The sequence below is a fragment of the Hesperophylax consimilis genome, chromosome 23 (assembly GCF_061612785.1).
Source record: "Hesperophylax consimilis isolate HC1 chromosome 23, BYU_Hcon_1.0, whole genome shotgun sequence".
Classification (NCBI taxonomy): Eukaryota; Metazoa; Arthropoda; class Insecta; order Trichoptera; family Limnephilidae; genus Hesperophylax; species Hesperophylax consimilis.
Window position 1 is genome coordinate 21029981 of NC_142858.1, and position 14673 is coordinate 21044653.

Genomic DNA, 14673 nt, shown 5'->3' on the forward strand with positions numbered 1-14673 from the left:
GAAGTATTGCTAACCCCGTATTTAACTCGAATGTGTGATCATTTTCTAATAAATGATCAGCAAACTAACAATCACTATTGTTAAGGCGATGCACTACGTCGTGTAATATTTTGAATCCAGCCGCTATCAATAACACACCTTACTTAGATAGCGATAAGGCTTAAATTCCCGCTTAACACCATCCATCTATTTTGATTTATGCAAAAAAAAAACATGGACAAAAAGTGCCTTTTATTTTATTTTGTGGATATTCAGGTACAAATATTTAAATGTTTTTCCATCATTTTATAAATAACTTAATTCGCCACATTATACAATAAAACCATAACCGAAAATGGGTTCGTAAGTAGGAGATTTTGAACTTTAAAGCAGTTTTCATAGGCCTTATACATTATTTTTTTATGGGCTCATAAAAAGACTTATCTAAAAAATACTCGATTACTTCAAAGGCCAGAATGTATTCTACTCCCAGTATTTAATTAAAGCATCTGAAACATTTCTAAGCGACAAAATTTTCAAACCAAAAACTCATGATTTGGCATTACTACGTATTGCATCGCCTTAACTAGAAAACAAACGTCGAATAAATTAAGAAAATTTAGTCGTTGATCTGCAGTCATGCTTGGGAACGATGACAAGTTACCGACATTTTACAATATTTATCTATCTTCCGTGCTATATACCCTGAGTCCTTACGATAACGGTTTATTCAATTCACTCAAAAACAGAACAAAATGAAGCTAGTATAACTTAATAAAAAACTAAAGATATAAAGGTCTTAATTGCTAAAACCATCAAAATAAAATTGTTATTTTATTTCTTTTTCGTTAATGTAAATTTTTAAGTTCCTCAGTAACATTTTGTGGAAAAGTGATAGATTAAAGCTTAATGATTTTTTTTAAATACAATCGTAGAAATTAATTATAAGTTATGGTAATATGTATGCATATTATATGTATGCAATATTGTAGTGAAAAGTGAAATAAAAAAGGTGTTGCAGAATCTAAATCAATCGGATATAGTTTGAATATTTTATAAAGTACCTATAACATTTTTGTTGTTTTTTTCTGTAAAGCGAAAATTTGGAAACAAAGTTCGATGAAAATAAGATTACATGTACATTTTTTATTCAAAATAATATCACCGAGTCACTGGCAGAACTGTGAGTAAAGTCAGTCACTAGATTCGGAGATGCGTATCTTAACAGCCGATACATAATCTAAATTACTGTACTTAAGTTGTGAAAGTATTGCAAAAATAATATTTAAAAAAAAAAACAAACAAAAAATATTAAATTTTTTTACAAAAGGGACGTTAATATGAACTGTTATTATTATTATCAAGAAGTTTATAATATGAAAAAAGTTAGGTTTTTTCAATATTTTGAGGCTAAATATTGAAATAATATTAATAATGATGAGATTTTATCTACGGTTTATTCGAATTCAATTTAAAGTTTTTAATATGTTAGTAATTTGTAAAATAAAAATTATTTCAAAATTTAAATAATGAAATAATTCTATATTCACATTAAAGACAAACAAACTGTAGTACAGTAATGGGGTACAACTGACCTTGAAAAGACATTCGATCACCTCCTGTGACTTTGTCGCAGACTGCACCATATGCCATTTTTGCAGCTTTGTGGGTAGGCAACCTTGGTGTCCTGGTGTCCAAGTTCAGCAGTTTTACATCCCGCGGCCCACTCCACTACTGCTTACTGTCCTAAAAAAATACAACATAGACATTAGGCTAAGGTACATATCATGTTTACAATTATATGATTCTCTTTATTCCCATCATTCCAACGAATATCGTTGTTCTTGCAGATATGGTTTGCAACTGACCTTGCAAAGACGTTTGAGCACCTCCTGTGACTTTGTTGCAGACTGCATCACATGCCACATTTGCGTATCTGGGGGTAGGCAACCTTGGTGTCCTGGTGTCTAAGTTCAGCAGTTTTCCACCCGGCGGCCTTTTCACTCCACACTAACGGTGGCGTAGATGATCTTTACTGTCCTAAAAGCATACAACATAGACATTACACTAAGGTACATATTATGTACATGACAATAATGTAAATCTCTTTATTTTTGTTAAAGTGAAAAACGTTGTTTGCGTAGAGATGAGGGACAATTGACTTTGGAATAACATCCAAGCACCTCCTGTGACTGTTGCAGACTGCACTAAATAGCAAACTTGCAGCTCCGTGGATTAACAACGTGCCTTTATTCCGCAGTTTATCATCCCTCACAGTAGCGTAGATGATCTTTACTGTCCTAAAGTATACGAGATGAATACGTATAAAAGTTCCACGTGTTATGTGCAAAACAATAATTAATTTATATGTATTCCTATTATTATAACGAAAACGATAATTTGTGAGAGACGGGGTACAACTAGCCTTGGAAAGATGTTCGAGCACCTCCTATGACTTCGTTGCAGGCTTAACCACCTGCCATTTTCGAGGTTCCATGGAAACACAACCTCTTCTGGTGTCTATATTCCGCAATTTGCAATCCCTTGCACCATCATCAGTAGCGTAGTTGTCCTTTACCGTCCTAAAACATAAGAGATAAACATAAGTAATAATATATACTATGTGGATTACAAAAAAAATTGTATTTATTCTCATTATTACAACGAAAATTGTTGTTCGTGCAGTGATGGCATTCAAATGACCTTGGAAAGACGTTCGAACACCTCATGCGATTTTGTTGCAGACAACATGCCACTTTCGCAGCTCCATGAGTAGGTAATTTGGTGTCCTGGTCTCCTTATTGAGCAGTTTGCCACCCCGCAGTCCACGCCACAATGACAGTGGCGTGGATGTCCTTTATTATCCTAAAATAACACAAAATGGAATGAATATTAGGTACAAACGTAAAAATATAATTGTCGTTATTCCCATAGCGAAAAACGTTGTTCGTGCAGTGATGGGATTCAACTGACCTTGGAATAACGTCCAAGCACCTCCTGGGACATTGTTGAAGCATACACAACATGCCACATTTGCTTCTCCGTGCGTAGGCAACCATGGTGTCCTGGTGTCTATATTCAGCAGTTTCCTATCTTGCGGCCCAGCATAGATGATCTTTACTGTTATAAAGCATAGGACAGGTACAGTGATGGGGGAGAACTGACCTCGGTTTCTTTAGTATTACCGATACCTCTAACAACAATGATCCAAACCTGAAGCCCATATTCAGTAGTTACACGTTATATGTCCCCCCTGATAGCTCTCTGCGTAGACGTGTGAGTCTTCCCTGATCTCCAGGTTCAGCAGTTCGCAGTATTACTGTCTGCACTAACAGTTTCGTGTGAAAATGTGAGAGGCAGCCCTGATGCTGATGTTCAGCAGTTCTACGTTCTACTTTCCAAATAGCTCCGTTTATACACGTATCAGTCAATCCTGATGTCCAGGTTCAGCAGTTCGCAGTATTACCTCCTGCACTAACAGCTCCGTGTAAAGACGTATGAGGCAGTTCTGATACCAATGTTCAGCAGCTCCACGTACTACGGCCTCCCCTGATGGCTCCGTTTATACACGTGTCAGTCAATCCTGATGTCCAGGTTCAGCAGTTCGCAGTATTACCTCCTGCACTGACAGCTGCGTGTAAAGACGTGTGAGGCAGTTCTGATGCCAATTTTCAGCAGCTCCACGTACTACGGCCTCCCCTGATGGCTCCGTTTATACACGTGTCAGTCAATCCTGATGTCCAGGTTCAGCAGTTCGCAGTATTACCTCCTGCACTGACAGCTGCGTGTAAAGACGTGTGAGGCAGTTCTGATACCAATGTTCAGCAGCTCCACGTACTACGGCCTCCCCTGATGGCTCCGTTTATACACGTGTCAGTCAATCCTGATGTCCAGGTTCAGCAGTTCGCAGTATTACCTCCTGCACTGACAGCTGCGTGTAAAGACGTGTGAGGCAGTTCTGATGCCAATTTTCAGCAGCTCCACGTACTACGGCCTCCCCTGATGGCTCCGTTTATACACGTGTCAGTCAATCCTGATGTCCAGGTTCAGCAGTTCGCAGTATTACCTCCTGCACTGACAGCAGCGTGTAAAGACGTGTGAGGCAGTTCTGATGCCAATTTTCAGCAGCTCCACGTACTACGGCCTCCCCTGATGGCTCCGTTTATACACGTGTCAGTCAATCCTGATGTCCAGGTTCAGCAGTTCGCAGTATTACCTCCTGCACTAACAGCTCCGGGTAAAAACGTATGAGGCAGTTCTGATGCCAATGTTCAGCAGCTCCACGTACTACGGCCTCCCCTGATGGCTCCGTTTATACACGTGTCAGTCAATCCTGATGTCCAGGTTCAGCAGTTCGCAGTATTACCTCCTGCACTAACAGCTCCGTGTAAAGACGTATAAGGCAGTTCTGATGCCAATGTTCAGCAGCTCCACGTACTACGGCCTCCCCTGATGGCTCCGTTTATACACGTGTCAGTCAATCCTGTTGTCCAGGTTCAGCAGTTCGCAGTATTACCTCCTGCACTGAGAGCTGCGTGTAAAGACGTGTGAGGCAGTTCTGATGCCAATGTTCAGCAGTTTGTTGTACTACGGCCTGCACCGTGTGTAGACGTGTGAGGCAACCCCAATACCCGTATTAGTTGTTCGAGCTGGTATAGTCCACGCTGTCTTCTCAGTGTCTAGCCCTGATCTCCATCTTCAGCAGTTCGCAGTAATACCGCTCGTATTGACTGGTCCGTGTGTAGATGTGATAGGCCACCCTGATGCCCACGTTCAGCAGTTCGTTGTACTACGGCCTGCACGGACAGCACCGTGTGAGGCAACCCTAATGCCTGTATTAGTTGTACATGGTCCGGTCCGCGCTGTCATCTCCGTGTGTAGCCCTGATCTCCATCTTCAGCAGTTCGCAGTAATGCGGCCGACACCAACAGTTCCGCAGATCTTCTCTGTTCTGAAAACATACGACTTGGATATGAGAATTACATTGTATTATTATGTATAGTATATAACGAAATTATAATGCACTTTTTTGAAAACATTAAATGGTAAAGTCAGAATATAATATTATAGTCACAATTGATTTCAAACACTTGATTTTGTATTTTACTGCAAAAATTTTTTTGTTGGGTATATGAAAATATAAGAAGACGCGTAGATTCGTTGCATTCATTTCATTAAAACCAATAGAAAATTATATTCAGTATTTCATAATAATGATTTTATAATTGGATTATTATGGGTTATTATGTATTCTGCTGTCGTAATTAAAAACACGGTAATTTATACTTACTTAAATTTAAATACCATTTTTTTTAGTAAAAACATTTTTTTTTTATACACATTTCCTACGGTGAAATTATTGCGTATACTGTGTATTACTGCGTTACACGTACTAACTACGAACACATGTTTTCATCTACCAATTTGAAATACTGTACGGTTAAATAATTTATGGTTTTTCGCATAATTAATTAATTATGAACACTAGATTGTTCAGCTTACAACAACCATACCTCCAAAAGAACCACCACAACACCATAAATCACAATCACCATAATAACCACCACCACAACCACCGCAAACACCACCATAATCTCCTAATAACTGCCACCACAATATCACCACCAGGTGGTTATTGTGGGGGATATTGTTTAAACACGCCTAGTATAAATTTGCTAAAAGGTTAACCAAAACTGCAAAACCTTGACCCATGATTCCGGAGAATGATTCCCATGTTTACTATGTATTTACTTACAACGGCAGTATTATTCCAAAAATGCAGATGTAAGTAGTAGGTATACAGTTAAGAAACAGTCAACCTTTTTATTTTAACACAAGGCAATGTTTGTAGCGCGTTTATTCTATTATTCTGCAAGGTATTCTACATAGTTCCAGAACATGCTGCGAGGAGGGAGCAGGCCCGTACTTACCGAGTCACGGGTGTAACGGAAATCAGTGATGGTACACAAACTACCCGAGACCGATGGGGAAACAATTCCTTATACAGTTAGTTTAGTAAGAGGTAGCTAGATAAATTTAGTAATTATTCGGTTCTTGAGATAATTATAATTATTCATTTTTCTTTACTTCATTTTTTTTAATCCAACTGGAATCGGTTTCTGAGAATAATAATGAAGTAACAGTGACAACAAAGTCACCGGATATGAATATTAACCATATTTAACGGAAATACGTAGGCAAATTAAAGCTCTTTTGAAACTACCAATTTCCGCTTTTTCTCGAATTTGAATTGAATTAAAATGAGCATTTGCGTTAGCTAAACCCGTGCAGAAATTCTCGATCTGACACTATAAATAGTCATATTATAAACAGTTAAAATGATTTTAGGTAGTTCTAGAAGGAAGAACATTCATGATGAAACAAAATGGCGTCGTGGCCACATCATACACGCGATCGCGACGCAAACTGGAATCTATCAGAATCAGGCACGAATCTATCCATCGATAGGCGTATTCGATAAGAAAAATATATTAAATTGTAAAGATGTTAAATTAATACATACTTTTTGTGAAAAGACTCACCTTAGTGGCTAACGTACTTTTAGAATCTAGAACATTCTAGGAGGGAAAGAGAGTAGTCCCGCACCCTGCCGACCGGCGCTGTGTGCTCCGTTTCCGGACGCGTTACATGCGCAATCGAATTGCGCAGCAACATTTTATTCTAGCTCACGTTTTAAAATATTTATGTATTTATTAATTAACGACGTTCTGATGGGCTTTTATGTGATTTTTTTTTACTATTTACTGGAATTTGTGCAATTAATTAAAGTTATTTAATTCCAGTGAAAATATAAAATTTTGAACAATTTTACAGTTTCTAATAAATATAGGCTATAACGCAAGACAGATTTCTACTGTTCTAGAATTTTCTTTAGGAAATCGAAAAATAAATCGGACGTCATTTAATATCAACGCATTTAAATATTAAAGATTTATTTGTCTAATTTGATTAAACATGAATTATATCAATATTTTTTTTTCTGAGAGGACTCACCTGAATGGCTAACGTATTTCTAGAATCTAGAACATTCTAGGAGGGAAAGTGGGAAGTCCCGCAACCTGCCGACCAGCGCTGTATGTACCATTTCCGGGCGCGTTACATGCGTAATAGAATGCGCAGAAACATTTTATGCAAGCGCGCGTTTTGTAATGTATTTATTTTCAACTCTCTGAGGGGTTTTTACATGATTTTTACATTTTACATGGGGCGCAATTGATTAAAGATATTAATAATGCCGAAAAATTGCAATTACTTTGAAAAAAAATGGTTTACGAAACAAAATGGCGTCGTAAAAAAGCGGTCGCGACGCTGCCGGAAAACCATCAGAATCAGCCAAGAATCTCTCCACCCATGGGGATGGATTCGACTAAAAATGATTTTAATTGTACAAATTTTACGACAGTAAAACAATATGCAAAAAGACTCACCAACAGCAATTTCTTAGTTCGTATGATGTTCCGATGCCATCGGAAAAATAAATTTGCAGCCATCACAGCAATCGTTGGTCTCATCTTTATGCGTGGCACAAATTCACAGAATATATTATTTTACTAAAAACAATTCCCGACAGAACACTTGAAAAACTTTAAATAAACTTTCTTAACTATAATTACAATGGCGGATTTTCACAAGGTAATGCGCGGCAAGATGCGCAGGCGACCTGCAGCGGGTTCCGAAAGTGAATGAGAGGAGGTAGGCGCTTTCCACGGTTCCTCGGCTGCCTTGCGCCCTCTACAGCCTCGCGTAGTATCAAGACGATAGGGAAGGGGTTTTCATATTGCAAAGAATACTCCTTCATTAATTTCATGTATGGGTCATCTTTTTAAATCACTGTCTTGGTGTCTATGGTTTTCGCATAAATGGAAGCACAAATGCAAATGCAAAGACGAAATTCAATGGTGGATTATATAAAACAACACATAAAAAATTACCATTTTGGTTCGTAGAAAATTGTTATAAAGGCAAGTACGAAAACTTTTTTTAGATGTATATAATTAAAAATATCACAGCTAAATATGAAATTCTCGGTGGAACCAACTTTCTTTGTTCAAGTAATTATTTTATTTATTTATTCAAGTGTTTAACCTAGCAGGACTGGTAGGACAGTGAAATATCAGTCATATTACATGAAATATTTATTTAATTATTATGGTTTTTGAATAGATACTATAGATTAGTAATTTTGCATTTTTATTTGCTCTGGTATGTAATTCGCAGTATCTTCACTGCTCCATACATCAATTACAATTTTGGGAGGCGGGTATGGGTACCGCCACACCGGGAATCATTTATTGGATATTTCTAAAAGCTACAGAAGACATAAATAATCTAAAAATATGGTTTGACAATAACCTCTTGTCGTTAAATAGTGATAAAACATATGTCATTCCTTTCGAAATTAACACTAACATTGTACCTCCAAATCTTCAAATATTCTTACATAATCATTCTCTCGCACAACACGATACTAATCACTGCCAACAAAAATGTTCACTTCTGAAAATAGCGGATAAAATTACATATCTTGGAATAATCATAGATAAAAACCTAAAATGGAAAGATCACATCGACCATACAATAAAAATAGTTAGGAAGTTAATTCATATATTCTTACGGATACGAAACTTTTTATCAACGAAAAACCTATACTCAATATACTACGCATTAGTACAGTCTATTCTTCAGTATGCCATTATCAGTTGGGGAGCAGCTTACAAAACTAATCTGACCCCCATAGAAATTGTTCAAAAACTAATAATAAAAATTATACTAAAAAAACCTCCAGACTTCCCAACTGACAGCATATTCGAAGAATTCAAAGTTCCAACATTTAAAAACTTATTTATCAAAAATTCAATTATACAAATTATAAAAGAAAAAGATAAATACGCATTCATAACTGAAAATCGTACTAGACTTAAACATGTATTTGTGTGCCCCAAATTAAACACTTCTTTTGCACAACACCATTATACTCACCAAGGAAAATTCTTTTTCAATAACCTACCAATAGAAATCAGAAGCATTAGGAACAAAATTCAATTGTTGAACTCCATCAAAAAGTATTTTAGAGAATGTCACACTAAAAATCTTACTTGTTTTTCTTCTTACTGAATACATATATGTTTACATATTTTAGTTAACGGGTCTGATTGCCATGTGTCTATATTACCTACACATACATATATATTGAAATACATGATTATAGTAAATAGTAATTATAATTATATGAAATGTATTAACTGTATTAACTGCATTGTATTAACTGTACACGTGACTTTATTTGTACATAATATGTGAAATATCTTAGCGACAGATGCGTCTGCCCACAAACAGCGTGGCTGTATTGGGAGAGTCTGGTTGAGGAAGACCTTTTGACCTCTCCATAAACATAAACACATATTACATGTACAGAGAAAAAATGAAATAATAATTATAAAAGAAAATTAAAACACACGAAGTAAGTAATGACAACGTAAAATAAAAAAATAAAAAAATTGAAGAATCTCCTGTTTGATAAGAGTGAATATCATTCACCAAAAGGCGAACAAAGTGAAATAAATACATATAACCCAAAATAAGTCTAACACTAACGTCTAACGTCCTCATTTTAAAAGTTATTATCTATAATTATTAGAATTTTGTAAATAAATAATTAATATAATAATAATTATAAGAATTGGAGAAAAATAGTATTTTTAAATTATCATGCTTCACATTTAATAATAAAAATATCCCAAAGACAACCTACAAGCTTTTTATACTAATAACAATTTTTTTAAATATATGTATATATAACAAGATAATGCCGATATTAAATCGTTCTCTATAAATTCAATTGTAAGGATTGTACCTTTCTTATATAGGTAAGACATCTAGAAATTTTAATATAAGAGTTCAGGAGCACGTAAGGTGTTTTAATAATAATTATTATTCTGTATTTGCCAACATTTTGAAAACAAATCATTCTTTTGATCTTAGCAAATAGTTAAAAAAATTACGTAGCAATACAATGGGTTTACAAAATATATTACTTTTAAATTTTAGAAACTAGAAAAAGTGTTATTAGTCAATTTAACGATATTTTTTTTAAATTGCCAATTCTTAAATTTATTTTCACATTGATAACTATGCCTAGTAATACCCGTAGTGAGCCGACAATTTTGTACCGATAGTGTCCGGAATATCGGTTGATTTAAAGCTCGGCTTGGTTGGAATGTGGTCTGTATATTGGTCGGAAGCCAAGATATTAGAAATACTTCACTATTGTCTATGGTTTCGTTAAAGGAAAGTACTGGATTTAATTTCTGCGTGATTGGTGAATATCTATGCTCATACGTCGTCGGGAGATCGAGATCTTTTAAAATGTCAAATGTTTTTGGCGGGCTAATTTACAAGATGATTTCTGATAAAGTTCCTCACTTTAATCAACATGAAGTTGTTACGCGAGGATACTAAATACACATTTTAAATAGTATTTGCATTGCTATATTCAATGCACTATTCATGTAGGTAATTCTGACAAACACTGTCCTGACGTTTAAAAATCCCTCGTATAATACCTTACTAGACTATTTGTCTATTTTAGATTGATTTTCAATTAATAACATCGGTTCCTTGATATTTAAACAAGAAAACAAACAAAATTATCTTTTATGTAATACTGTATACAGTCCATATTGCAGTATTGCATTACTGGGTGGGGCGCCTTTAAAGCTACCTTATAGACCTTAATAACAATTTAAAGAATAATTAATAAATATAACGCCAGGAAACCATATGAAATCACAACTTAAGAGATATTTAGGGAATTTAATGATTCAGCAATCACAGAATTGTATAAAATAAACGCATTATGTAAAATTAAAAAAAATATATTTCATGAATTAAATAATAATAATCACCCCAAATTCAAAATGCATATTAACTCGCTGAGATTGGATAATGATATATTGTACCCTTAATATACGTTTACTTAATTTAAACTATCTGGCATTTAAAAAAACTTTTAATATTGTTGTATTATTAATTCTCTTAAATTGTGTTAATGGAATTATGTTAACAAATTATTATATGCAATCTCTTGTAATATCTATTTATTGAATATCAACGGTATAAATATAACATACACCATAATTCATGTCACAGAATAACAATTAACTATGGCATTTGATCATAAAATGACCACAGAAAGTATAAAATTAATACTAGAAGGAGATACGAGTACATACAAAATATTATCAACAAGCATGAGTAGACTATATAATTTAAGTAATGATTTAGAAGATATGATAGTAAAGCCTTTTTGTACCTAGCTTCTGTGCAGTTAAACAGATCCGCTACATCTGCGTACCTATTACTAATTTCATGTAATCTAGGTACAAGCTAGTCTTTGAAATGCTCAGTCATGAAATTGTTACAATTAAACAGGGTTTTGGAACGAGTAGCTCCAATGGGGACATGAAATTCAGTGAGGTTAATTAAATCAATGCTGTCTACACTACCATTTGCAATATCCATACAAATTGAAAATATCTCCTCAATTTGTATGGATATTTCAAGCGACTAATTATTGCTTATAATAATTTGTTATCCTTTGTGCTATGCATAAAAAACATTTTCTTATAAACATAGGTTTATCATTAAAAAAATAATTAATTATGTTTGTATGTTTATTTATTTATTTAACGCCCAGAGGGCTTTTACATGTAGGTGGTACAATTTTGATGACAGACAATTTTGAAAACATGAGAAAGAAATAATAAAATAAAATTACATTAAAAAATATATGCAAGAAACAAAAATAAATAGAACAAGAAAATAAATTAAAAAATAATACGATTTGACTGGTGTACAAAAATACAACTTCCATTTATTTATTTAATATCAACGATATAAATATACCATAAACAATGATAACATGTCACAGTTAAAATCGTAGAAATATTTTTAAAAAAGAATTACAAATATATGTGGCATTTGATTGTGAAATGACATTAGAGAGTAAGTAAGTAAGTAAGTAAACAAGAGATACAAGTACATAAGTTTCTATAGTGCAAATAAGGTAGAATTAGATTAAATTAATATTGAATGAAAAAAACATACACTTAGTAAGACACCACTTTATTTTTGAATTAATAACAATAGCCAACCGGGTTTCGCTTGTCCCAAGCTTCATCAGGACTACATATCAACTAAAGCAAATTAGATACAGGCACATATAAATATAGGTAAATGAAAACAATGAGTGAAAGAGATACAAAACAGATAGAAAGAGATGCAAATAGAAAATGTGGACCCGGTAACCCGGTTGGCTATTGTTATTAATTCAAAAATAAAGTGGTGTCTTACTAAGTGTATGTTTTTTTCATTCAATATGTCACACCCCAAAGTATTTGCTTCCTTCGAAAAACCCGGAAACCCGGTTGGCTATTGTTATTAATTCAAAAATAAAGTGGTGTCTTACTAAGTGTATGTTTTTTTCATTCAATATGTCACACCCCAAAGTATTTGCTTCCTTCGAAAAAAAAAAAAAAAAAAAAAATTAATATTGATTGAAAAGATTTGATAGCATAACCCTCTTGTACCTACCTTGCGTGCAGTTAAATAGATCTGCCACATCTGCGTATCTATTACTAACTTCATGCAACCTAGGTACAAGCGAGTGTTTGGAATACTCAGTCCTGATATTGTTGCATTTAAACAAAATTTTAGAACGAGTAGCTCTCGTGGGTATATGAAATTCAATGAGGTTAATTAAATCAGGACTGTCTATACTACCATTTACAATTTTGAACATAAATATTAAGTCGGATATTATTCTTCGATCTGAGAGTTTTAATAAATTTAGATTTTTCATCTAGTAATTATAATTTATATTTTCAATGGGAATACCGAGTTTAAAATTAATGTGTCTTAGGAATTTATGTTGAATTTTTTCGATTGAATCTGAATGTAATTTGTAGTGGGGGGACCAGATCGAGGAGTTATATTCGACTTGACTACGAACCAGGGATGTATACAAAATTTTTAATGTTGAAATATTCATGAAACAATTTAGGAATAGTGTTGAAATAAATCTTTTACGTAATCCACAAAATTCGCAAAGTTAACATTAAATATATCGACATCGCCTAAGTATTGGTTTCCCATAGTGTGAAACCGTTGTATTGGGGAGTTCGCAATGTAATTGCGCTTATGTGTGTTGCAGTGGAATAGTGTATTTTGTCGTGTTGTTATTGTAGGTAAGTTTATGAGTTGCAGAAGTTCGCAACAGTAGAATTAAGAGTTTAGAATTTTGAATAAAAAAGTTAAGTCGTTTATGTTACGCCTGTCTTCCAATGTGTGTATTTTTCGAGTATTTATGTTGTATGTTATTTTTTTATTTTTATTTATTTTTTTAAAGAAAGACAAACATTCCCGGGTTACGAATAACCTGACAATATTTGAAAATCTCCTACTACCACCACAGTAAGCTGAAAATGTTGCTTGTGTTGTGATGGAGGACTTAGCCAGCCAAGGAATTGAACACACTACGCCTGGGTGGGACCCAAACGCGATGTCAACTCGGCCACCGACCGGTCATCATCATTTAACTTTGAATATTGTTTACGCCTTTTAAGCATTATTTTATTTTTGTATATACCTACTTATCCTTCCCATAAACACGATCTCTTGGAGCTCACCTTGCGGAGTAGTAGAATAATTAGGAAAAAAATATATTTTGCACAATATTATAACTTGAAATGTTGTATTATTTTATAATAAATAAAAATGGTGTCAGCCGGCGTATGGCCGGCATTTAATCTCTGGCTCACTAAGGAGTGCTAGGTCGCGGGACTACGACATTCCAAGGGTTAAGGGTTACGACGACACAATACTAATAAGTTAAGTGAAGAAGTTAAAAAATATTTAATTACGTTCGAATTTGCCTTAGCAGGACCATGAAATTGATCACTCCGCAGGGTTTATTTTATATTATTCTGATAAGTGTATTACTAAAATCTCAGATGTTTCTAAACGAATACCTCCGGGAGTTACTAATTCATCGTCTAGATAAATAAAATCTGATGCTTACCGCTAATTTTTAAACCGTTTTACGTGAAATATTTTGGTAAGGTATTGTTTTTACTAATATTAAATATAAATAAATTACATCCGTGGATATGGATCTGAAAAATGAAATTATGATAACGAATTTGTCAGAATGAATTAAAATGTGAGCCTAGAGCAAACCCCCATTATTAGATCCCGAGACAATAACTACATTGTCTGAGCACACAGCACATGAGTAGTTCTATCATTAGAGAATAGCAGCGATTGACGTGATACATAATTATTATTTTGTTATGTTTCAAATATATATTACTATTTTTATAAATTTTGATATTTTTTGATATGTGCGTATTTATTAAATATTTTTTGGGACGTGTGGAATAACCTATCCTTCCCGTATTCGGGATAAAGGACAAAATAATGGTGATTGGAATCGTAATATTGTATGCGAATCAGTGTATGGTTTTATTGTGGAACTATTGGGGTAGCCGTGGCTAACAGTTAGAATTGGAAAGGATTCTGACTTACCATTTGTCTTTTCGATTAATATTATGGACTTGAAAGGCACAAGGAACCTTCCGTAATAGACTCGCGGTTTTTTTAACAGACTGGTAATGA

General features: G+C 34.2%; 1 long non-coding RNA gene across 1 annotated transcript; it reads right to left on the minus strand.

The window, feature by feature from the left end:
- Positions 1–2476: 2476 nt before the first annotated feature.
- On the minus strand, positions 2477–3217 carry LOC149412439 (uncharacterized). Its single transcript, XR_016304576.1, has 3 exons — positions 2953–3217; positions 2683–2844; positions 2477–2561 (listed from the first exon to the last, which is right to left on the minus strand). It is a non-coding gene; the product is annotated as an uncharacterized LOC149412439 (long non-coding RNA).
- Positions 3218–14673: the final 11456 nt, after the last annotated feature.